This window comes from Caretta caretta, chromosome 4 (genome assembly GCF_965140235.1).
Source record: "Caretta caretta isolate rCarCar2 chromosome 4, rCarCar1.hap1, whole genome shotgun sequence".
NCBI lineage: Eukaryota > Metazoa > Chordata > Testudines > Cheloniidae > Caretta > Caretta caretta.
In genome coordinates, this window is record NC_134209.1 from 80,687,131 (window position 1) to 80,704,189 (window position 17,059).

At 45.6% G+C, this 17,059-nt stretch overlaps 2 long non-coding RNA genes across 3 annotated transcripts in view; one reads left to right on the forward strand and one right to left on the reverse strand.

Moving 5' to 3' along the window:
• Window positions 1-15,202, forward strand: part of LOC142071907 (uncharacterized) — a 29,348-nt gene extending 14,146 nt beyond the window's left edge. For both annotated transcript variants that reach the window (XR_012668134.1, XR_012668133.1), the window contains exons 3-4: window positions 10,041-10,106; window positions 12,549-15,202. This is a non-coding gene — a long non-coding RNA (uncharacterized LOC142071907). The remainder of the gene's footprint in view (window positions 1-10,040; window positions 10,107-12,548) is intronic.
• The window catches only part of LOC142071906 (uncharacterized), a 56,026-nt gene continuing 42,716 nt past the window's right edge, over window positions 3,750-17,059 (reverse strand). Inside the window, exons 3-4 of the long non-coding RNA XR_012668132.1 lie at window positions 5,112-5,231; window positions 3,750-4,247 (exon numbers count right to left, since the gene is read on the reverse strand). This is a non-coding gene — a long non-coding RNA (uncharacterized LOC142071906). The remainder of the gene's footprint in view (window positions 4,248-5,111; window positions 5,232-17,059) is intronic.

Consider the following 17,059-nt stretch of genomic DNA (forward strand, 5'->3'; position numbering starts at 1 on the left):
ATATAATAGTTTAGTCTCCTGTGAGCTGCAATGCTTTGCTCCAGTTTTGGTTGTTGGGTTTAGTATGTGGGTGCTGGATGGCATTGGTGGCCAGCAACAGACAGGAGGTCAGACTAGATGATCTGGTTGTCCCTTCTGGCCTTAAACTCTCTGATTGTAAGACCATGGAGCAAGTGGGGAGTCACTTTGTGTTGTGCCAGACTCCTCCCATCCCTCACTCAACCAGGTCAGTATGGCGTTTACTTTGTGGAAATAAGAGGCATTTGCACAAGCCTATTAGTTTTTGTGTTATGCCATTGATTAAATAATAAATTCCCTGTCTGGGATTGACCATTAACTTGTTTTTCCCTTGTTGCTTGACTATTGCTCCTTTCTTTCCCTTTTTATTGCATTACTTTACAGTGACTCAGTAAATATTTAGTCTATATAAAATAGCTGTCCCGGGTGGCATAATTTTTCTAAAAATGTGCATGATCTGAGCTGACTGACTGAGCCACATTTCAACATGATGCATTTTTAAATGGCGAAGACATTATACCCTCTAATATCAAGACCTGTAGATACATATTAAAAGCAATACTTAGTATAGTTCATAGTAAGGTCACGTGTTGCCCTCAATCAGTGACAGAACTCACATTCATCTTACTGGGATTGTGTACTAAAATCAAGGACACTGTAAGATTGGAGAGTTTCTTTTAGTGCAGAGACATAACCCCTAAGTATCATGATGGTCCTTATGGCTTATAGACTATGAGTCTCTGGGACTATCTACACTTACAGGGCAGTAGTGGCACAGCTGCACTGGTGCAGCTTAATGAAGACACTACCTATGCTGATGGGAGAGCTTCTCCCATCAGTGTAGGTACTCCACCTCCCCGAGAGGCGGTAGCTATGTTGACAGGAGAATCCCTCCTGTTGACATAACTGTCTACACTGGGAGTTAGGTAAGTATAACTGCACCACACATAGCCCTGAATGAGGTAGTTATACTGACATAAGTTTGTAGTGTAGACAAGGGCTGTGGCTGGAGGGGTGTTAACGGGCCACTTCACCTTGACTGGTCCCTTGAATCATAGAATCATAGAATCATAGAATATCAGGGTTGGAAGGGACCCCAGAAGGTCATCTAGTCCAACCCCCTGCTCAAAGCAGGACCAATTCCCAGTTAAATCATCCCAGCCAGGGCTTTGTCAAGCCTGACCTTAAAAACCTCTAAGGAAGGAGATTCTACCACCTCCCTAGGTAACGCATTCCAGTGTTTCACTACCCTCTTAGTGAAAAAGTTTTTCCTAATATCCAATCTAAACCTCCCCCACTGCAACTTGAGACCATTACTCCTCGTTCTGTCATCTGCTACCATTGAGAACAGTCTAGAGCCATCCTCTTTGGAACCCCCTTTCAGGTAGTTGAAAGCAGCTATCAAATCCCCCCTCATTCTTCTCTTCTGCAGGCTAAACAATCCCAGCTCCCTCAGCCTCTCCTCATAACTCATGTGTTCCAGTCCCCTAATCATTTTTGTTGCCCTTCGCTGGACTCTCTCCAATTTATCCACATCCTTCTTGAAGTGTGGGGCCCAAAACTGGACACAGTACTCCAGATGAGGCCTCACCAATGTCGAATAGAAATATATGTTATTTTCTTATGCTAAACAATCTGTTCCACCTTGTATTTAGCTGTGACATGCTGAATAAGTTTCCCAGACCTGAAGAAGAGTTGTATGTAAGCTTCAAAGCTTGTCTCTCTCTCCAACAGAAGTTGGTCCAATAAAAGATATTCTTCTTTGAGTGCTTGCTCATGTCCAGTCAACTCAGGTGTGTGTGCTTGCCACATGCAGCGGTGCCAGAAGTTTTTTCCCTCAGCAGTATACGGAGGGGACCGGCTCTGGCGCCTCCTGGAGCAGTGCGCACAAGCCACAGTAAATAAGGTACCACCAGCTCCCCCCATCCTCAGTTCCTTCTTGCTGCCAGTGATGGTGCTGGAACTACTGTTGCTTCAGCTAGCGCTGTTGCTTTCTTGTTCATATGAACTCATTCATTCTTTGTATTATAGTGTATATAGTTTTCTTGTTAGTGTTAGTATCCCTTAGCTAATAGTTAGAGACTTTGTAGGTCCCTTATGGGACTTTGTCTCGGGACAGGGCATGCCCCGGTCCCCAGGCTTTAAGCCCTGTGATCACTGCAAAAGGCCCATGCCCATTAGCGATCAGCAGCTGTCTACATTGCTTGGGAGAAGGGCACATTAATAAGTGCAAAATTTTCAAGCCCTTCAAGCCCAGGACTAAGAAGGCATGTGAGATTCGCTTAAGGGCGCTCCTTATGGAGTCTGACCTTACCCTGGCATTGGAGCAATGCTCTGACTTAGTGCTGAGCACCGTGATCTCAGTGTGCAGTGCCCCACCGGGACCATCCACTGGCCGGCACTGGTCCCCTATCAAGAAGCCCAAGAAGACGGTGTTAGGACGGTCTCCAACCTCCCACAAGGAAAAGGATAAGACTGGGGCGAGCAAGGTCCCATGCCGGGCAGCTCTTCACTTCCATTGGGAACTCAGGCCCCAGCTCCGGTTGAGCGGTGTAGCCCAGCCCGCTCCCTGATGGCCACCCCAGACAGTGGCAGAGGACTATGACAGCTCTGGGTACCGTCCACGCTGGAGGCCCTGCAGCTGGCGCAGGTAAACCTCAGTGGCACTGTTCCCTGTTTCAGGGGACGTCCTGCTAGCGCTCGCCCTTCCGGACCTTGGGCAGAGGCAGAGAAGGTCGAGGCGCAGCTTGGCAGTGACTGGGCGCAGACCTCTGGAGGCACATGCCCCCTGGCAGAAGTACTGGTCTCAGCACCCGGTATCTCTGAGACCCCGGTACTGCTCCAGAGACCAGTCAAGGGATCAATGCTACCATTCCTCGGACCATCACAGATCCCCTAGAAGGGCATCACCACGTGTGGGTGCACCTTCCTGGCACTGTGCCCGCTCTGATTCCCGGTCCCGCTCCACATCTTGGTACTGTTCGTCAAGCACGAGACATAGATCGATGGCTACAGGCCATCGCGAATCTGCCGAGTGCCACTGGTTCCCCCGGCCCCATTCCAGATCAGACCCCAGGTGGAGTGACCAGCACCGGTCAGGACAGAGCCACTGCTCCACCCTGTCTTGGTCACCTGGGAGCGGCCATTCAGGCTCCAGCTCTGGTTTGGAGCAAGGTTACCTGACAGCAGGGCAAGCTTTGGTACCAGCAGTGCCAGCTACATCGTCAGCATTGAAACCAGCCCCGTGGCCTCAGACTCATGGCTGGTGCCATGGTACCCATGGAACCCATGGGGGTTCTCCCATGTCACCTGCTTGGTGTCTGGAGCCTCAGAGAGACCCGCTGACTCTCTCTCTCCCACCCTCCTCTGGTGTGTGAAGTCTTGGCGGCAAGGACCCTGCAGATCCAGGAGGGACTAGGGGAGCAAGGCACTGGGCCACCAGTGGTTGTGGAGGACCCTACAGCACTGGCATCTTCCTCATCATCACCAGATGAGGCTATAAGGGGGCACCCTCCCCCGGTTCCTCAGGATGACGCTAGGGTGCACGAGGAATTACTGAAGATGGTCACTGCCAACCTGGGCCTTCAGGTGGAGGAGTTAGAGGAGCCCTCAAACTCTCTCTTCAATATTCTCTGCTCCTCAGCACGGACCAGGGTGGCTCTGCCCCTTCATGAAGGGGTCTTAAAGATCACCAGTGCCCTGTGGCAAACTCCTTCCTCCTTGCCCACGATCTCCAAGAGGGCTGAGCGCAAGTACTTTGTCCCATCCAAGGGCAATGAGTACCAGTACACCCACTCTGCCCCCAATTCCCTGTTGGTAGAGGCGTTTAACCAAAGGGAGTAACAGAGTCAACCCAGAGCTACCCCTAAGAATAAAGATTCCAAGAGACTAGACTTGTTTGGGCATAAAGTTTGTTTGTCCTCTAGTCTCCAGTTGAGGGTGGCCAACCATCAGGCCCTCCTGGGATGCTATGACTTTAACATGTGGCAAGCCATGGCCAAGTTTGAGGGCTCCCTTCCTGAGGCTTCTAGGAAGGAGTTCTAGGAGATCATAGAGGAGGGCAAGACTGCGGCCAGGGTGACCTCCCAGGCGGTGTCGGATGCGGCGGACACTGCCGCCCGAACCATGGCCTCGGCTGACGCTATGCATCGGGTATCCTGGCTGCTCCTCTCTGGTTTGTCCATGGATCTCAGCAGTCAATGCAACATCTCCCCTTTGATTGGCAAGCCCTGTTCATAGAACAGACAGACAATAAGCTCCATGGCCTCAAAGACGCCTGCACGACCCTGAAAAGGTTGGGCGTGTATGTTCCCGGCCCTGCCCATGAGCAGTTCAAACCACAGCAGCCTCAGGACCAGGGGAGCCACCCTTGCCAGGAGCCTCTCCATAAGAAATCCAGAGGCTACAAGTGGCATCCTAGCTACCAGCCTCATCAGGCTTCTCAGTCTAGCTCAACCCATAATAAGCAGGCGGGCAAGAGCTCATTTTGAGAGTACGCCCGAGGGCGACCTACCAGACTCTTCCCAAGATCCTTCCTCCCCTATTTTTGCGAACCACCTTTCTCCCTTCCTCCCAGGAACACTGGCCTGTATAGAAATATGGTGGCACTGGGTTACACCCTTCAGTTGCTTTCTACCCCTCCTTCCTACTCCCTTTCCCCATCTCTCTTCAGAGACCCTTCTTACGAAAGTATCCTCATGCAGGAGGTAAAGGAGTTACTGCAGGTAGGTGTAGTGGAGGTCATTCCTCTGGAGTGCAGGAACAAGAGTTTCTATTTCCATTACTTTTTAATCCCAAAGGCCAAGGGCGGTCTGCGACCTATCCTGGACCTGAGAGACTTGAACCGCTTCCTAGCAAAGCTGAAGTTCCGTATGGTCTCCCTGGCCTACATCATCCCTTCCCTGGATCTGGGAGACTGGTACACCACCCTCAGTCTGAAAGATGCATACTTTCACATCGCCATATTCGAGGGACACAGATGCTTCCTCCAGTTTACGATAGGTCCCAACCACTATCAGTTTGCGGTCCTCCCATTTGGTGTAGCAACAGCACCGCAGGTATTTACCAAGTGCTTGTCAGTGGTGGCTGCTTACCTCAAATGTAGGGGTGTCCAGATCTATCCGTACCTCGATGACTGGCTAGTCAAAGGCAGCTCTAGGCCTCGGGTCCAAAGGGATGTCGTGGTGCTGTTAGCCACATGCCGTTGCTTCAGCCTATTGGTAAATGACAAAAAATCTACGTTAATTCTGGTACAGAGGATAGAGTTAATCGGAGTGGTGCTTGACTCGACCTGCACTAGGGAGTATCTGTCGCTGGAGAGATTCAGGGCATTGGCAGACCTCATTGCGGAAGTCTCCACGTTTCCCCTGACCATGGCCAGGGTTTGCCTGCACGTCCTAGGTCACATGGCAGCGTCTACATAAGTGGTGCACAGTGCCATGCTCCGGATATGACACCAGCAGCAATGGGTGGTGACGGTCTACTCCCAGTCCAGGAACCACCTGGAAAAGGTCATTACCATCCCCGTGATGATATTTACCTCACTGTGATGGTGGACCGACCCCTGGAAGGAGTCCCCTTCGACAGCACTCCTCATTCAGTTGAGTTGGTTTCGGATGCCTCGGACCTCGGCTGGAGGTCGCACCTCGGCAATATTCAGACAAGTTTCTGGCAAGAAGGAACTGAGTGTGGGGGGAGCTGGAAGCGCCCTATATACTATGGCATGTGCACACCACTCCAGGGGGCACCAGAGCCGGTCCCCCATGGATACTGCTGAGGGAAAAAATGTCCGGCACTGGTGCATGTGGAGAGCACACACACCTAAGTTGAATGGACATAAGCAACACATCTCGAAGAACACCAGTTACAGAAAAAGGTAACTGTCTTTTACCTCAGGTTTCAGAGTAGCAGCCGTGTTAGTCTGTATTCGCAAAAAGAAAAGGAGTACTTGTGGCATCTTAGAGACTAACCAATTTATTTGAGCATAAGCTTTCGTGAGCTACAGCTCACTTCATCGGTTGCATTCAGTGGAAATCCACTGCATGCATCCGATGAAGTGAGCTGTAGCTCATGAAAGCTTATGCTCAAATAAATTGATTAGTCTCTGAGGTGCCACAAGTACTCCTTTTCTTTTTGTCTTTTACCTCATCCACCTTGTCTTTATATGAGTATATAAATCACATGAAATGGAGAGTTTTGCATGTGAGATCAAATAACTCAGAGGTGAAGTGGTTAAAGAGTGGATTTTTTTTTCAGCATGGAACACAGGGATTTAACCATATGACTCCTATTAATGTTAATAGGAGCTAAGCAGCAAAGTCTTTGTGGTATTAACCCCTGAGTATGAACTGAGTATTAACCCCTTATATTCTGATCTTGTCTTCTTGGGGAGCAGAACAGTCAAGGCTGTTAGTGCACTATCTGGCAATGTTTTGGATTAAATAAACTGGTCTAGAAAAGTTTGGTAAATGAATATCTAACAGTGATTTCTCCATCAGTCAATTACCCTGGGATTAATTGGTTTCCTCCACAGAAGTGCTTTATTCTTTGGTAATACTATTTGCAGTTTTTAGCTTATTGTTAACGCCATGTATTTCTCAGAAATTATTCTCTGAAATCACTTTTGATGCCGTATGGATCAATAACAGAGCCTAGCACACAGACCAATGTTGTCTCATTGTTTCCTTGTAGCCCCCATCTGTCTGTCTCTATCCATCTGTTGTTTCTTGCCTTAGAATAGATTGTTTGGGGGGGCAGTGATCATCTTTCTGTTCTCTGTACAGTGCCTAGCATAAAGGGGTCCTGGTCCATGACTAGGGCTCCTGGGCACAATGGCAATATTACTAACAATAATAGGTTTCCAATGGGATGTAATTTAGCTGATTGTGTGTGTGGCATTGGTATCTGGTACTTGTTATAGAGATAGTCAATTAATTAAATTTTATTTCTGCAAATAAAATTTATTTTTTGCTTTCATTTATTAGTCCATAGCTTTTTGAACATAGAATTGCCTTTCATTTTGTTGCTCTACGTGTGAAAGGAAAATTAGTTAGAATTTCTTAACATCTTAACTCACTGCGGGCTACTACATGTGGAAAGAAGTTTGGGTCCCTCTTCAGTGGAATCAACAGTCAGAGTAGTTAGGAAATGTAGAATGTGTACTGAAAGATACACAAACCTAGTTTTGAAATTGGGCTGTAATGTATCCCATCACTTTAAATGGCCTGCTCTACTTGGGGTCTATCCTGAGCAAAGGAAGTTGTCATGGAAACCTCAGCTGGATAATTAGTATCCAATCTGAGTAACAATACCTAGGGGATTGTGCAGTCAGGTGGCCATTTAGGCTTAGCCTAGGAGGACTTGGTTTTCTTTGTGGTGAAAAAAGTGAAGAATCACTTGATTAAAGAAAGGCTGCTCTAGGGGGATATTATAATGAGCTATAATTTTTTTTTTCTTGCAGTCAGAGGGAATTGGCAGTTTAATACACTGGATTATTCCTTTGTGAAAATTGCAGCTCTGTTCTAAAGCTTTTTAGAGGAGCTCTATTATAAAAGTTAGAGAAAGCTTTGTTCTATATTGTATTCTTGCTATAAGTTCTCCCTCTCTGTCATATAATTTCCATTCCATTATCTGACATCACAGTAATTTAGACATCAAGTTTATGTAGGTTGTATGATAAGTGACCCTGCTTAATTTGAGTATTTCACAGTTCAAGTACAAAGTGCTGAAATAACCAAGTGACTGTGGCTAAAAATGTTTAATATGTTATATCAATGCTTTCTGTGTTGTTTTGAGATTTTGTATGGTCCTCTGAGTCAAAGATTATTTTGGTTATGCAAAGATGTTAAAACTTGATGTAAATTTTAAAGCAGTTGGCTAATTTCTGCATGTTTCCATGTTCTCTCAGCAGACACCAGATGGTGATAAAGAAGAAATGAATGTTGATGATCTTTGCTAACTGGACATTACGGGGGTCTGATTCTCCACAGCGTCACACCTTGTGTAGTTCTTCACACCTGTGCAAAGTAAATCACTAACTATGTAGAATTCTCCACTCATTTACACTGCTGGTTATGTTTTACACCCACATTGCACAGACATAAATGACTACACAAGGTGCAAGATACTGGTGAATCAGACACTAGATTGGATCACTAGGGTTGGTAAATGGCAAGTTACCCTATCTCCTGGTGAGCTTCAAAATCGCTGGCTGTTGCTTTGGAATTTCAAACCAATCCATTTTCATGTTATTTTCCATTTATGACACAGTTCACAGGTTTTTGGAGATGTAACACTGAAAAAATGCAAGTGTAGCTTTATAGAGAGTCAGATTTTCAAATGGACAGCTTACCTTTTGTATCTGCCTAGTAAGTACCTACTACTCAACTGGGGGGATATATTAGGATACTTGAACCTCTTACTATCTGTCGGGAGCAGGAATTCAGTAACTGGAAGTGAAATACTCTGACTTGTGCCTGCCTTTCATTTATGCAGGTGTAAATTTTGTGGAAGGGTGGAGCTCAGCATCCCCCAACACAAGCATTTGAGCAGAGTGAAGAAGGGAACTATTTTAACCTTCCTAGGGAATCATGCAGGAGTGGCATAGGGGCTGTAACTGACCTGTGAAGCTCCCAGCATGGATGCTGGTCAAAGGTGGGGATGCTACCACAAAGTCAGCTGTCCCTCCTTTCTTTTGAGGAAAGTGTGATCTCTATGTGGACAAATTCTTCTGTGTGCAGACCACAGGGTATAACTGTACCTGTCTATGGTGGAGCCACCTAAAGTAAATTTATCTGTAAGATCCCTGTGTAGCTATGGAATCTGATAGAAGTATTGCCCTTGACTTCACCAGGAGCTGGATTGGGCATCTGTCTCTTTTGTCCTTAAATTATAAGGAAGAGGACGTTCCTATTCTGTCTGATGCTACATGGTTTCTTGCTTCACCAAAGACAGTGGGTGACCATCAACCACATTAAGATGCTATCTGGCAAATGAGTGGACAAATGGAGAATCAAGGATTTGTACAAATGGATGTATAAATGGAGAATCAAGGATTTGCCAGAGTGTAAATGTGGAGACCGCCAAATGGTTGAACATATGGTGAACAAATGCCCCATATTTCATTTCCAGGAGGTATAACAAAGGTGTCCTCTGTCTCCCGAGAAGCCCATGGATGGATCCCAGATCATTCTATTAATTTGTAAATGTTGTTGTTTCCACACAAAAGAAGAAGAATGCATACTCAAAAGTAAGCAAAGCGGTTGCCAGACTTTGTGATAGTAGCTTATTGCTCCTCTAGTCACTAAAATATAATTCTATCAATTTCAGCTTTTCTTTTGAATACAAAGGAGTGGCGTTTGAGAATGAAAGCTTTTGTTAAATAATTAGATAAATAAAACTATTTAACAGATTGCAGTGCTATTCAAATGAGGACAAAATATGTATCTGTGTTATATAAACTGGGCTAAGGGCTGGGGTGGGTGCAGATATTTCCAGTAAACAGATGCAGTTAGTGGATGACTGTACAACAGCAGCATTTAGTAATTGGACTATGACTGTTCAAGCTCTACAGTTGTTGTTGTTGTTAACCTGTTCAAAGAATTACCAGGGATGTGTTGGATATTTCAATTTGCCTCTCAGTAACCACCATACAAAAAGATGAGCGAGATAAAATTTCACATCAATTAGCAGACTGGACTAGAATGACTTCTAAACCTTGTTACTGACAAGAAGAAAGTCTCTACATTGACAGCACTTATTAGATTTTAACCTTGTGACATTCCTGGATAAACTATGTATCAGAACACCTTGAGGGGAGGGTTAAAAAAAATCCCAAAATGTCCTTTATGTCATTATTCAGGAAAATTGAATCTCTTTTTGACTGCGGATTCATTTTTATCAGTTTGTAAAGTGTCATGTATGTCAGTGGTGCCATAAGAGTATTAATAGTATTTCAATAGATCTAAACACTATTATAGTTAAAATAATTGTTAATGTCTTCATTTTTTAATTCTTTTTTTAAGGTTTGGAACGTGTTTCCTTCTGGACTGACAGTCCTAGAGAAAGTTGTCTCCTGTTGATCCACAAAGGTAAGTACAACAAAGATAGCAGTAGCTTAGGCTTCCCTGCACTGCATTGCCAATGTTCTGCAAGTTCATCCTGGAGGGACCACTTTTCAAGGAATGAGAGAGCATAGCTTACTTTCTATGTCCATTTAAGTCCTTAGCTTTTTTATAAATAGTGACGTTAATTAGGGCCAACTGATGTCAATTTTTGTGATGACTTTCTGCTAGTTGTTACTAATCGGCATTTGTGCTACTGGTCTGGATTTGAGTCAATGGCCTACAGGCGAAAGGCACAGTATTCCTTCACCAACTCCTTGAACAATGCATTGATAAAATCTTAAAATTATGAGTTACACTATTAACTTTAAGGTAAGCCTGGAAATAGACATTTGTAATGGAAATGCTAACAGACTTTTAACTAGCAAGTGAAGGTATACTATTCTGAGAGAGGACATCAATATTCTGGGGACAGCTGAGATCAAAAGCCTTAAAGAAGGCCCATTAATTGTTGACCTAAATTGTTCCCCAAAGGTAAAATGACAGAAGTAAATATGTCCCTCTATTCTGTTTTCTACTACTCTGCATTAATTCTTCACTATTCCAAATTGTACAAATAACTGGTCAGCTCCTGTCCCCATGAAATGGTCTTGCCTGACCTCTGTCTCATACTCTAGCAGTCAAATTCTCTTCTCAATGGGAACTTATCTGCTCTTACTGTGAACCCGTTGCATTTTTCATCTGGGAAATGAATGTGATGGGAAGCTATATGGTTATAATGACAATAATAGGTAAAGTCACCTTTTCTGGCTTAAGCAATATTTGCATCTGGCTGTAGGATTGAGTGATTTGTTAGCTTGATAGGAATTAGGACTCGTGTTCTTCCTCTGTCCTCTTCTTCCCTTTCAAACCCTAGCTCACCTGTGTATCCTTTCAATATCAGCCATGGTACAAATAGATTTTTCATAAACACTCCCTGTTCTCAATATGGAAAGATATAGCTGTAGCTTGTTATTGCATGATATGGCTAGTGTCCAGTACCTCTGTGTTTATACAGTTCAAGTGCTCAATTTAGATTCCCAACATACACTTTCATTACCAACTGCCAGAGCAGGCTATAAGCCATGTTCATCATGAAAAACACCCTTTCTAGACCTTCACCTTATTGCTGTATCTACTTAAAGCACAGCTCCACTCTGAAAAGTGACACCTTTCTCACCAGACCTGCTCTCAATGTGCATTCCATCATGTCTGTTTAGTTCTGTGACAAAAATGTTTGCATTCCTTGTTACTGCTCTTAGTCTCGCAGAGCCAACATAGCAATGAGAAAATTCTCTAAATTTATTTCCTTCTTGTTAGATCAGCAACATAATGTAGTTTTTAGCAATTCCTATCACTGTGCACTCTCGCTAATTAGTGAATGGGGTTCTTGTATCACTCAGAGAGAGTTGTCATTTTAATGATACTTCCCAGCAAGGATCCAAGAGTCATTTTCTTTAAAATAAAGCAAAGAAGTGTTTTTGTTGTCCCCCCAGTATAGAAATTCTCCCCAGGTTAGGTGGGTCTAAGGCCCAGGATAGACATTAAATCCTGGACAAGTGACAGGTTTAGGGTCGAATCTCTCATGACCCCTAAGGGCTAGAAATGAAAGATTTATACCACTGGAATGAGGATATTTCCAGCTTTCCAATGGGATTACATAACAATTGCTTCTAGACCTGGAATGTTCTGAGATAAGACCTTAAAACTGCAACATAATGAATGGAAAAGAGATTTTAGGTCTTTTTTTAGATGTTTCTCTCTCCCTCTAAGGTCTGGACACATGGACTCATAGTACCAAGGCAGCAATATACCAAAAATAGCACCAATATAGCTGGTGTGTAATTAGACCAAACCAGTCTCATATCTATAAAAACATTATGCTCTGTGTGTGAGTGTAACATAACTACACACACACACACTCTCTCTCTCTCTCTCTCTCTTTCTCACATAACTGAAATGGTTATATCTGTTTGACCTTCTTTTGTAACAATGTTACAGCAGGTTGGCAAATGGTTCTGTTTGGGAAATTGACTCTTGAGTAATTCTATCCTCTTTTTCCTTCTTACTATTAGGATTTTGAAAATAGCCATATGTTACTGTTTGTAAAGATTGAAAAAGATGTGGTGGCCAAATAATTAATAGCTAGAGTGGTCTTGTGGAGTGGCTTTGCACAACCATTTGCACAGATGCTGAAAAAACCCCAATGACAAGTCCTTTCTGTAACAGCTGCATATGTTTTACTGAAAATAAAGCAAAAGGAAGTGAAGGTTTCCTTTTTAGCTCTCCTAACCCTCACTACCTGTGAGCCTGACTGTGGTCTTCAGCCTCTGGACTGCTGCCCCATTGAGGAGATTCATAGGCTCTGCAGTGCCAAATTAGCAGAATATTTAGGGAGGAGTCACCTTTCCCCCTTCTTTCCTCCTCTAGCTCATCTGGATCCATGAAGGAAATATAGGGAGTGAAGTACCCTTCTTGTGATGTGATGTACAAACCACACACTGGGCCCGAAGACGAAAGGACAATATCAGGCCCAGGTAGCTCTGTCCTTCCAGACCTACAGAGCATGTTCTAACTGGAGAGGAAGCTTAAAAGCTTATATTGGACTTGGAGCTGTGGGGAGCGACGGATGGTAGGAAGTGACTCTGGTAGGAAGGGAGGATAACGCCAAGGGCATCCAGTATGCGGGACTCTGATTGGCTCTCATAGGGCCCTGGGCTGTAGCCCAGGGATATGGGAGGGCCCAGGCTCCCTACCAATTATCCTTGCTACAGGAGGGGCATAAGCCTCATTCCCAACCCACTCCCCCGGTGGAAAGGAGAGGGCAAGGACATTGAAAACATGAGGTGGAGCTAAGCCCATACATGGATAAGGAATTGGACTGAAAAGCCATTCCGCTGGGGTGCAAGTAAAGATACTGGGTGTGCTAGTGTAGTTGGTTGGTGGTCATCCCTCCCCATCAGAATTGGAGGGAGGTCACTCTGTCTCGCTACAGTACAGCGATCAAAAGTCAGTTAGCTGGGGAATTAGCAGCTCCTAGCTACAATCGCCAGTCTATAGTCCTGGACCTTTGTGTGGGCCCAAGCAACAATCAGTTTTTAGCCTAATCTCCTGGCTAGAGCAGACAGCAAACACAGGCCATGTCTACACTACAGAATTAAGTCGACTTAAGTTACGTCGACTATCATAAAGCTGTAATTACATTGCTTGTACGTGTTCACACAATGCTCCTTGTGTCAGCGAAGCACATCCACAGTTGGTGATCTAGCACTGACAGAGAGAGCAGTGTACTGTGGGTTGCTATCCTACTGTGCAAATTGCCACCTTCTGCAGCTAGGAGTTCTGGGAATGGATCACAGTGCATCACAGGGGTGGGCTCACCCTTCCATGAAGCAGTTTTCTCTGTCCCATTATTCCATGGGCTTCCAACTACGTTTCGCACAGTTTTCCAACTGCCCCTGTAAACTGTGCGCCCGCCATCTCTGCCTGAAAGCATGGATCCTGCACTGCTCTCCAATCTTGTGATGAGCATTATGAACACAACACAGCTGACCCTGCAGTATTTAATGAGCTGCGAATCTGAAAATGAATCTGTGGTGCCTGCCTTGCTGTGTGCCATGAAAAAGACAATTCAAGATTGTTGCTGGCATTCACACAGCAGCTACATACGGTGGACCATTGCTATTGGGCTTGGAAAACAAGCACTGAGTGGTGGGATTGGATCGTCATGCAGGTATAGGAGGATGAGCAGTGGTTGCAGAACTTTTGGATGTGGAAAACTACTTTCCTGGAGCTGTGCACGGAGCTCACTCCTGCTCTGCAGCACAAGGACAGCAAAATGAGAGCTGCCCTCACAGTGGAAAAGCAAGTGGCAATTGCTTTGTGGAAGCTGGCAAATCCAGACTACTACCAGTCAGTCGCAAATCATTTTGAAGTTGGGAAGTCAACCGTGAGGGTTGCAGTGATGCAAGTGTGCAGGGCCATCAATCGCCTCCTAGTACAAAGGACTGTGATTGTGGGCAATGTGCGGGAAATAGTGGATGGCTTTGCAGCAATGGGATTCCCTAACTGCAGGAGGGAGATAGATGGCATGCATATCCCAATTTTGATCCCAGATCATTTTGTGAGTACATCAACAAAAAGGGCTACTTCTCTATGGTATTGCAGGTGCCGGTGGATCACCAAGGTGGTTTCATTGACACGAACATGGGGTAGTCCGGGAAGGTGCATGAGGTGAGCATCTTCAGGAATACTGGCCTGTATAGAAAGCTGCAAGCGGGGACTTTCTTTCCAGACCAGAAGATTCCAATAGAAGATGTGGAAATGCTCAAAGTGATCCTAGGAGACCCAGCCTACCCCTTATTTCTGTGGCTCATGCAGCCATATACCAGAAATCTTGACAGGAGCACTTCAACAAAAGGCTCAGAAGGGGCAGAATGACTGCTGAATGTGTGTTTGACAGATTAAAGGGTCATTGCCATTGCTGTTTTGGCAGGTTAGACTTCAATGAGGAAAATATTCCCAGGGTCATAGCAACCTGCTGTGTGCTGCATAATATTTGTGAAGCTAAGGGGTGGCAATTTTGTGAAAGAAAAGCTTCAAAAACAGACTCCAAGGAGAAACTGCTGAGCTTGAATTAATATGCAAACTAGATACCATTAACTTGGGTTTGAATAGAGACTGGGAGTGGCTGGGTCATTACACATATTGAATCTATTTCCTTAAATTAAGTATCCTCACACCTTCTTGTCAACTGTCTAAATGGGCCATCTTGATTATCACCACAAAAGTTTTTTTTCCCCTCCTGCTGATAATAGCTCATCTTAACTAATTAGCCTCTCACAGTTTGTATGGTAACTTCCAACTTATTTGCATGTGTGTATATATATATATATATATCTTACTATATGTTCCATTCTATGCATCCGATGAAGTGAGCTGTAGCTCACGAAAGCTTATGCTCTAATAAATTTGTTAGTCTCTAAGGTGCCACAAGTACTCCTGTTCTTTTTAAGGGGGAAAAGTTTCTCCAGGGGTGGAGTGTTGAGGTGGATCACCTGGCAGCTGATTTTTGAGCAGCCAGATACCAGGGTTATTGGAGGGGCTCAACGCAGGGGCTAGTTGAATCAGGGAGGCTTTGAAGCAGCATTTTGACAATGAGCTCCAGTAATGTATTTCTGTAATGCATTCAGGCAGGCTTTGTTTACATGCCACCTTGAATTACCCTTGTAATGATTGCTGCCTAAGCATTAATTGTAGTCTGCAAATGTGCCGACTGCCACGGTGAATGAATTTTTTCAGCAACCACTCCGTGTAGGTTGTACAAATAAAGAATCGTATTTCTAAGAGTAAATTTTTATTAAACAGCAGTACACAGATTTCCATTTCTTATAAGGGACATGACACTGAGGAGCACGCTCTCAAATGAGGCTCTCATAGCTGTGTGTAAGTCCAGCTGTCATTATGGAACATATCACTAGGGGTGGAGTGCAAGGGGTACTGCGATGGGCCAGGAACATGAGAGGAATGTGTGTGGGGAATTTGGGGAAGGCATGGAACGTAATTCTGTGTGGACTGCAGCAGAGAGAGTCGAGCATGGATGTGTTCTGACTGTAGCACAACCAGGGACCTCAGCATCTCCGTTTGGTCCTCGTGGTGGTGTATGCACACCCCATTCCCCTTTGGAGTGGATCATGGGTGTGGTGACACCATGGTTACGGTCTACCAGACTGTTTCCTGGGACTCAAGACAGTGCAGCTCAATGGCCAGAATCAAAGTGGCTGCCCTCGAGTGCAGGGCTGCGTGGCCAAGCGGCCAGAGTCCATTCAGTGGCCCTTGAGTGCAGGGCTTCAGTATGCCTGCTTCAGCTCCTTGATCTTAGTACGGCTCTGTTGCATGTCCCTTCCATACCCCTTCTCCTCCATGCCGCGAGCAGTCTGCTCATAGATATCAAGGTTCCTATGGCTGGATCGGAGCTGCGACTGCACAGCCTCCTCTCCCCACAGACCCAACAATTCTGCTGTACTCCAGGCAGGAGCAATTTGCTGTGGAAAGCCGGCATGGTCAGCTGGGAAGATGCTATATGAATTCTCTCTGTCGAGCAAACAGGAAGTGGAATGGCAAAAATTCCTGGAGCTTTAAAGGGGGAGGGGCACATGCCTGTGTACCTGGCTGCAGGGCAGTGGAGTTGAAACTGCTGACCAGAGCGGTCATGATGGGCATTGTGGGACAACTTCTGGAGGCCACTTAGGGCCACATAAGCAAACAGTGTCTACACTGACACTGTGTTGCTCTAAGTTTGTCGCAAAAAAGCTCTATGCCTCTCATTGAGGTGGTTTTATTATGCTGGCATAGCAGGAGAGTTAAATCGGTGTGAGGAACACTGCAGTATGTACGCCTCCATTGTTTGGCGATGAAAGCTGACTTTTGTCGACAAAAGTGTGTAGTGTAGACAAGACCACAGTCTAGTGCTCTAACCCCCTGGGCAGGGCAGAGCAAGGAGCAGATAGCCTGCTGGCTAGGGCAGATAGCAAATAGAGTCAGGTGCTCTGGCCCTCCGGGTGGGGCAGAACAAGGAGCAGCTTTTAGCCCAAACCTCTTGGCTAAGGCAGACTGCTCACAATACAGTCTAGGGCCCATAGCCACAGGTAAGGAGCAGGTCTTCCTGTCTATGGTGAGTAGGCTGCCATCCCAGGGATGGAGTTCACAGCGGGGGGACCCGGGCCCACCCTATTTCACCAGGTCCCGGCCAGGGCCCTGACAGTGGTGGGTGGTCCCGCCACTGGGTCAGCAGGGATCCTACCGAAACATGGTGACTCATCCGTCAGCAACATAAATGGACTAATGTCTAGTTCCCCTGGACTACTTCCTACCACCTCTCCTTAGCATGGCTCTGTAGTCTGTGGGTCCTCAGTCTCATTGGGGTAAACAGCAGATGGCAG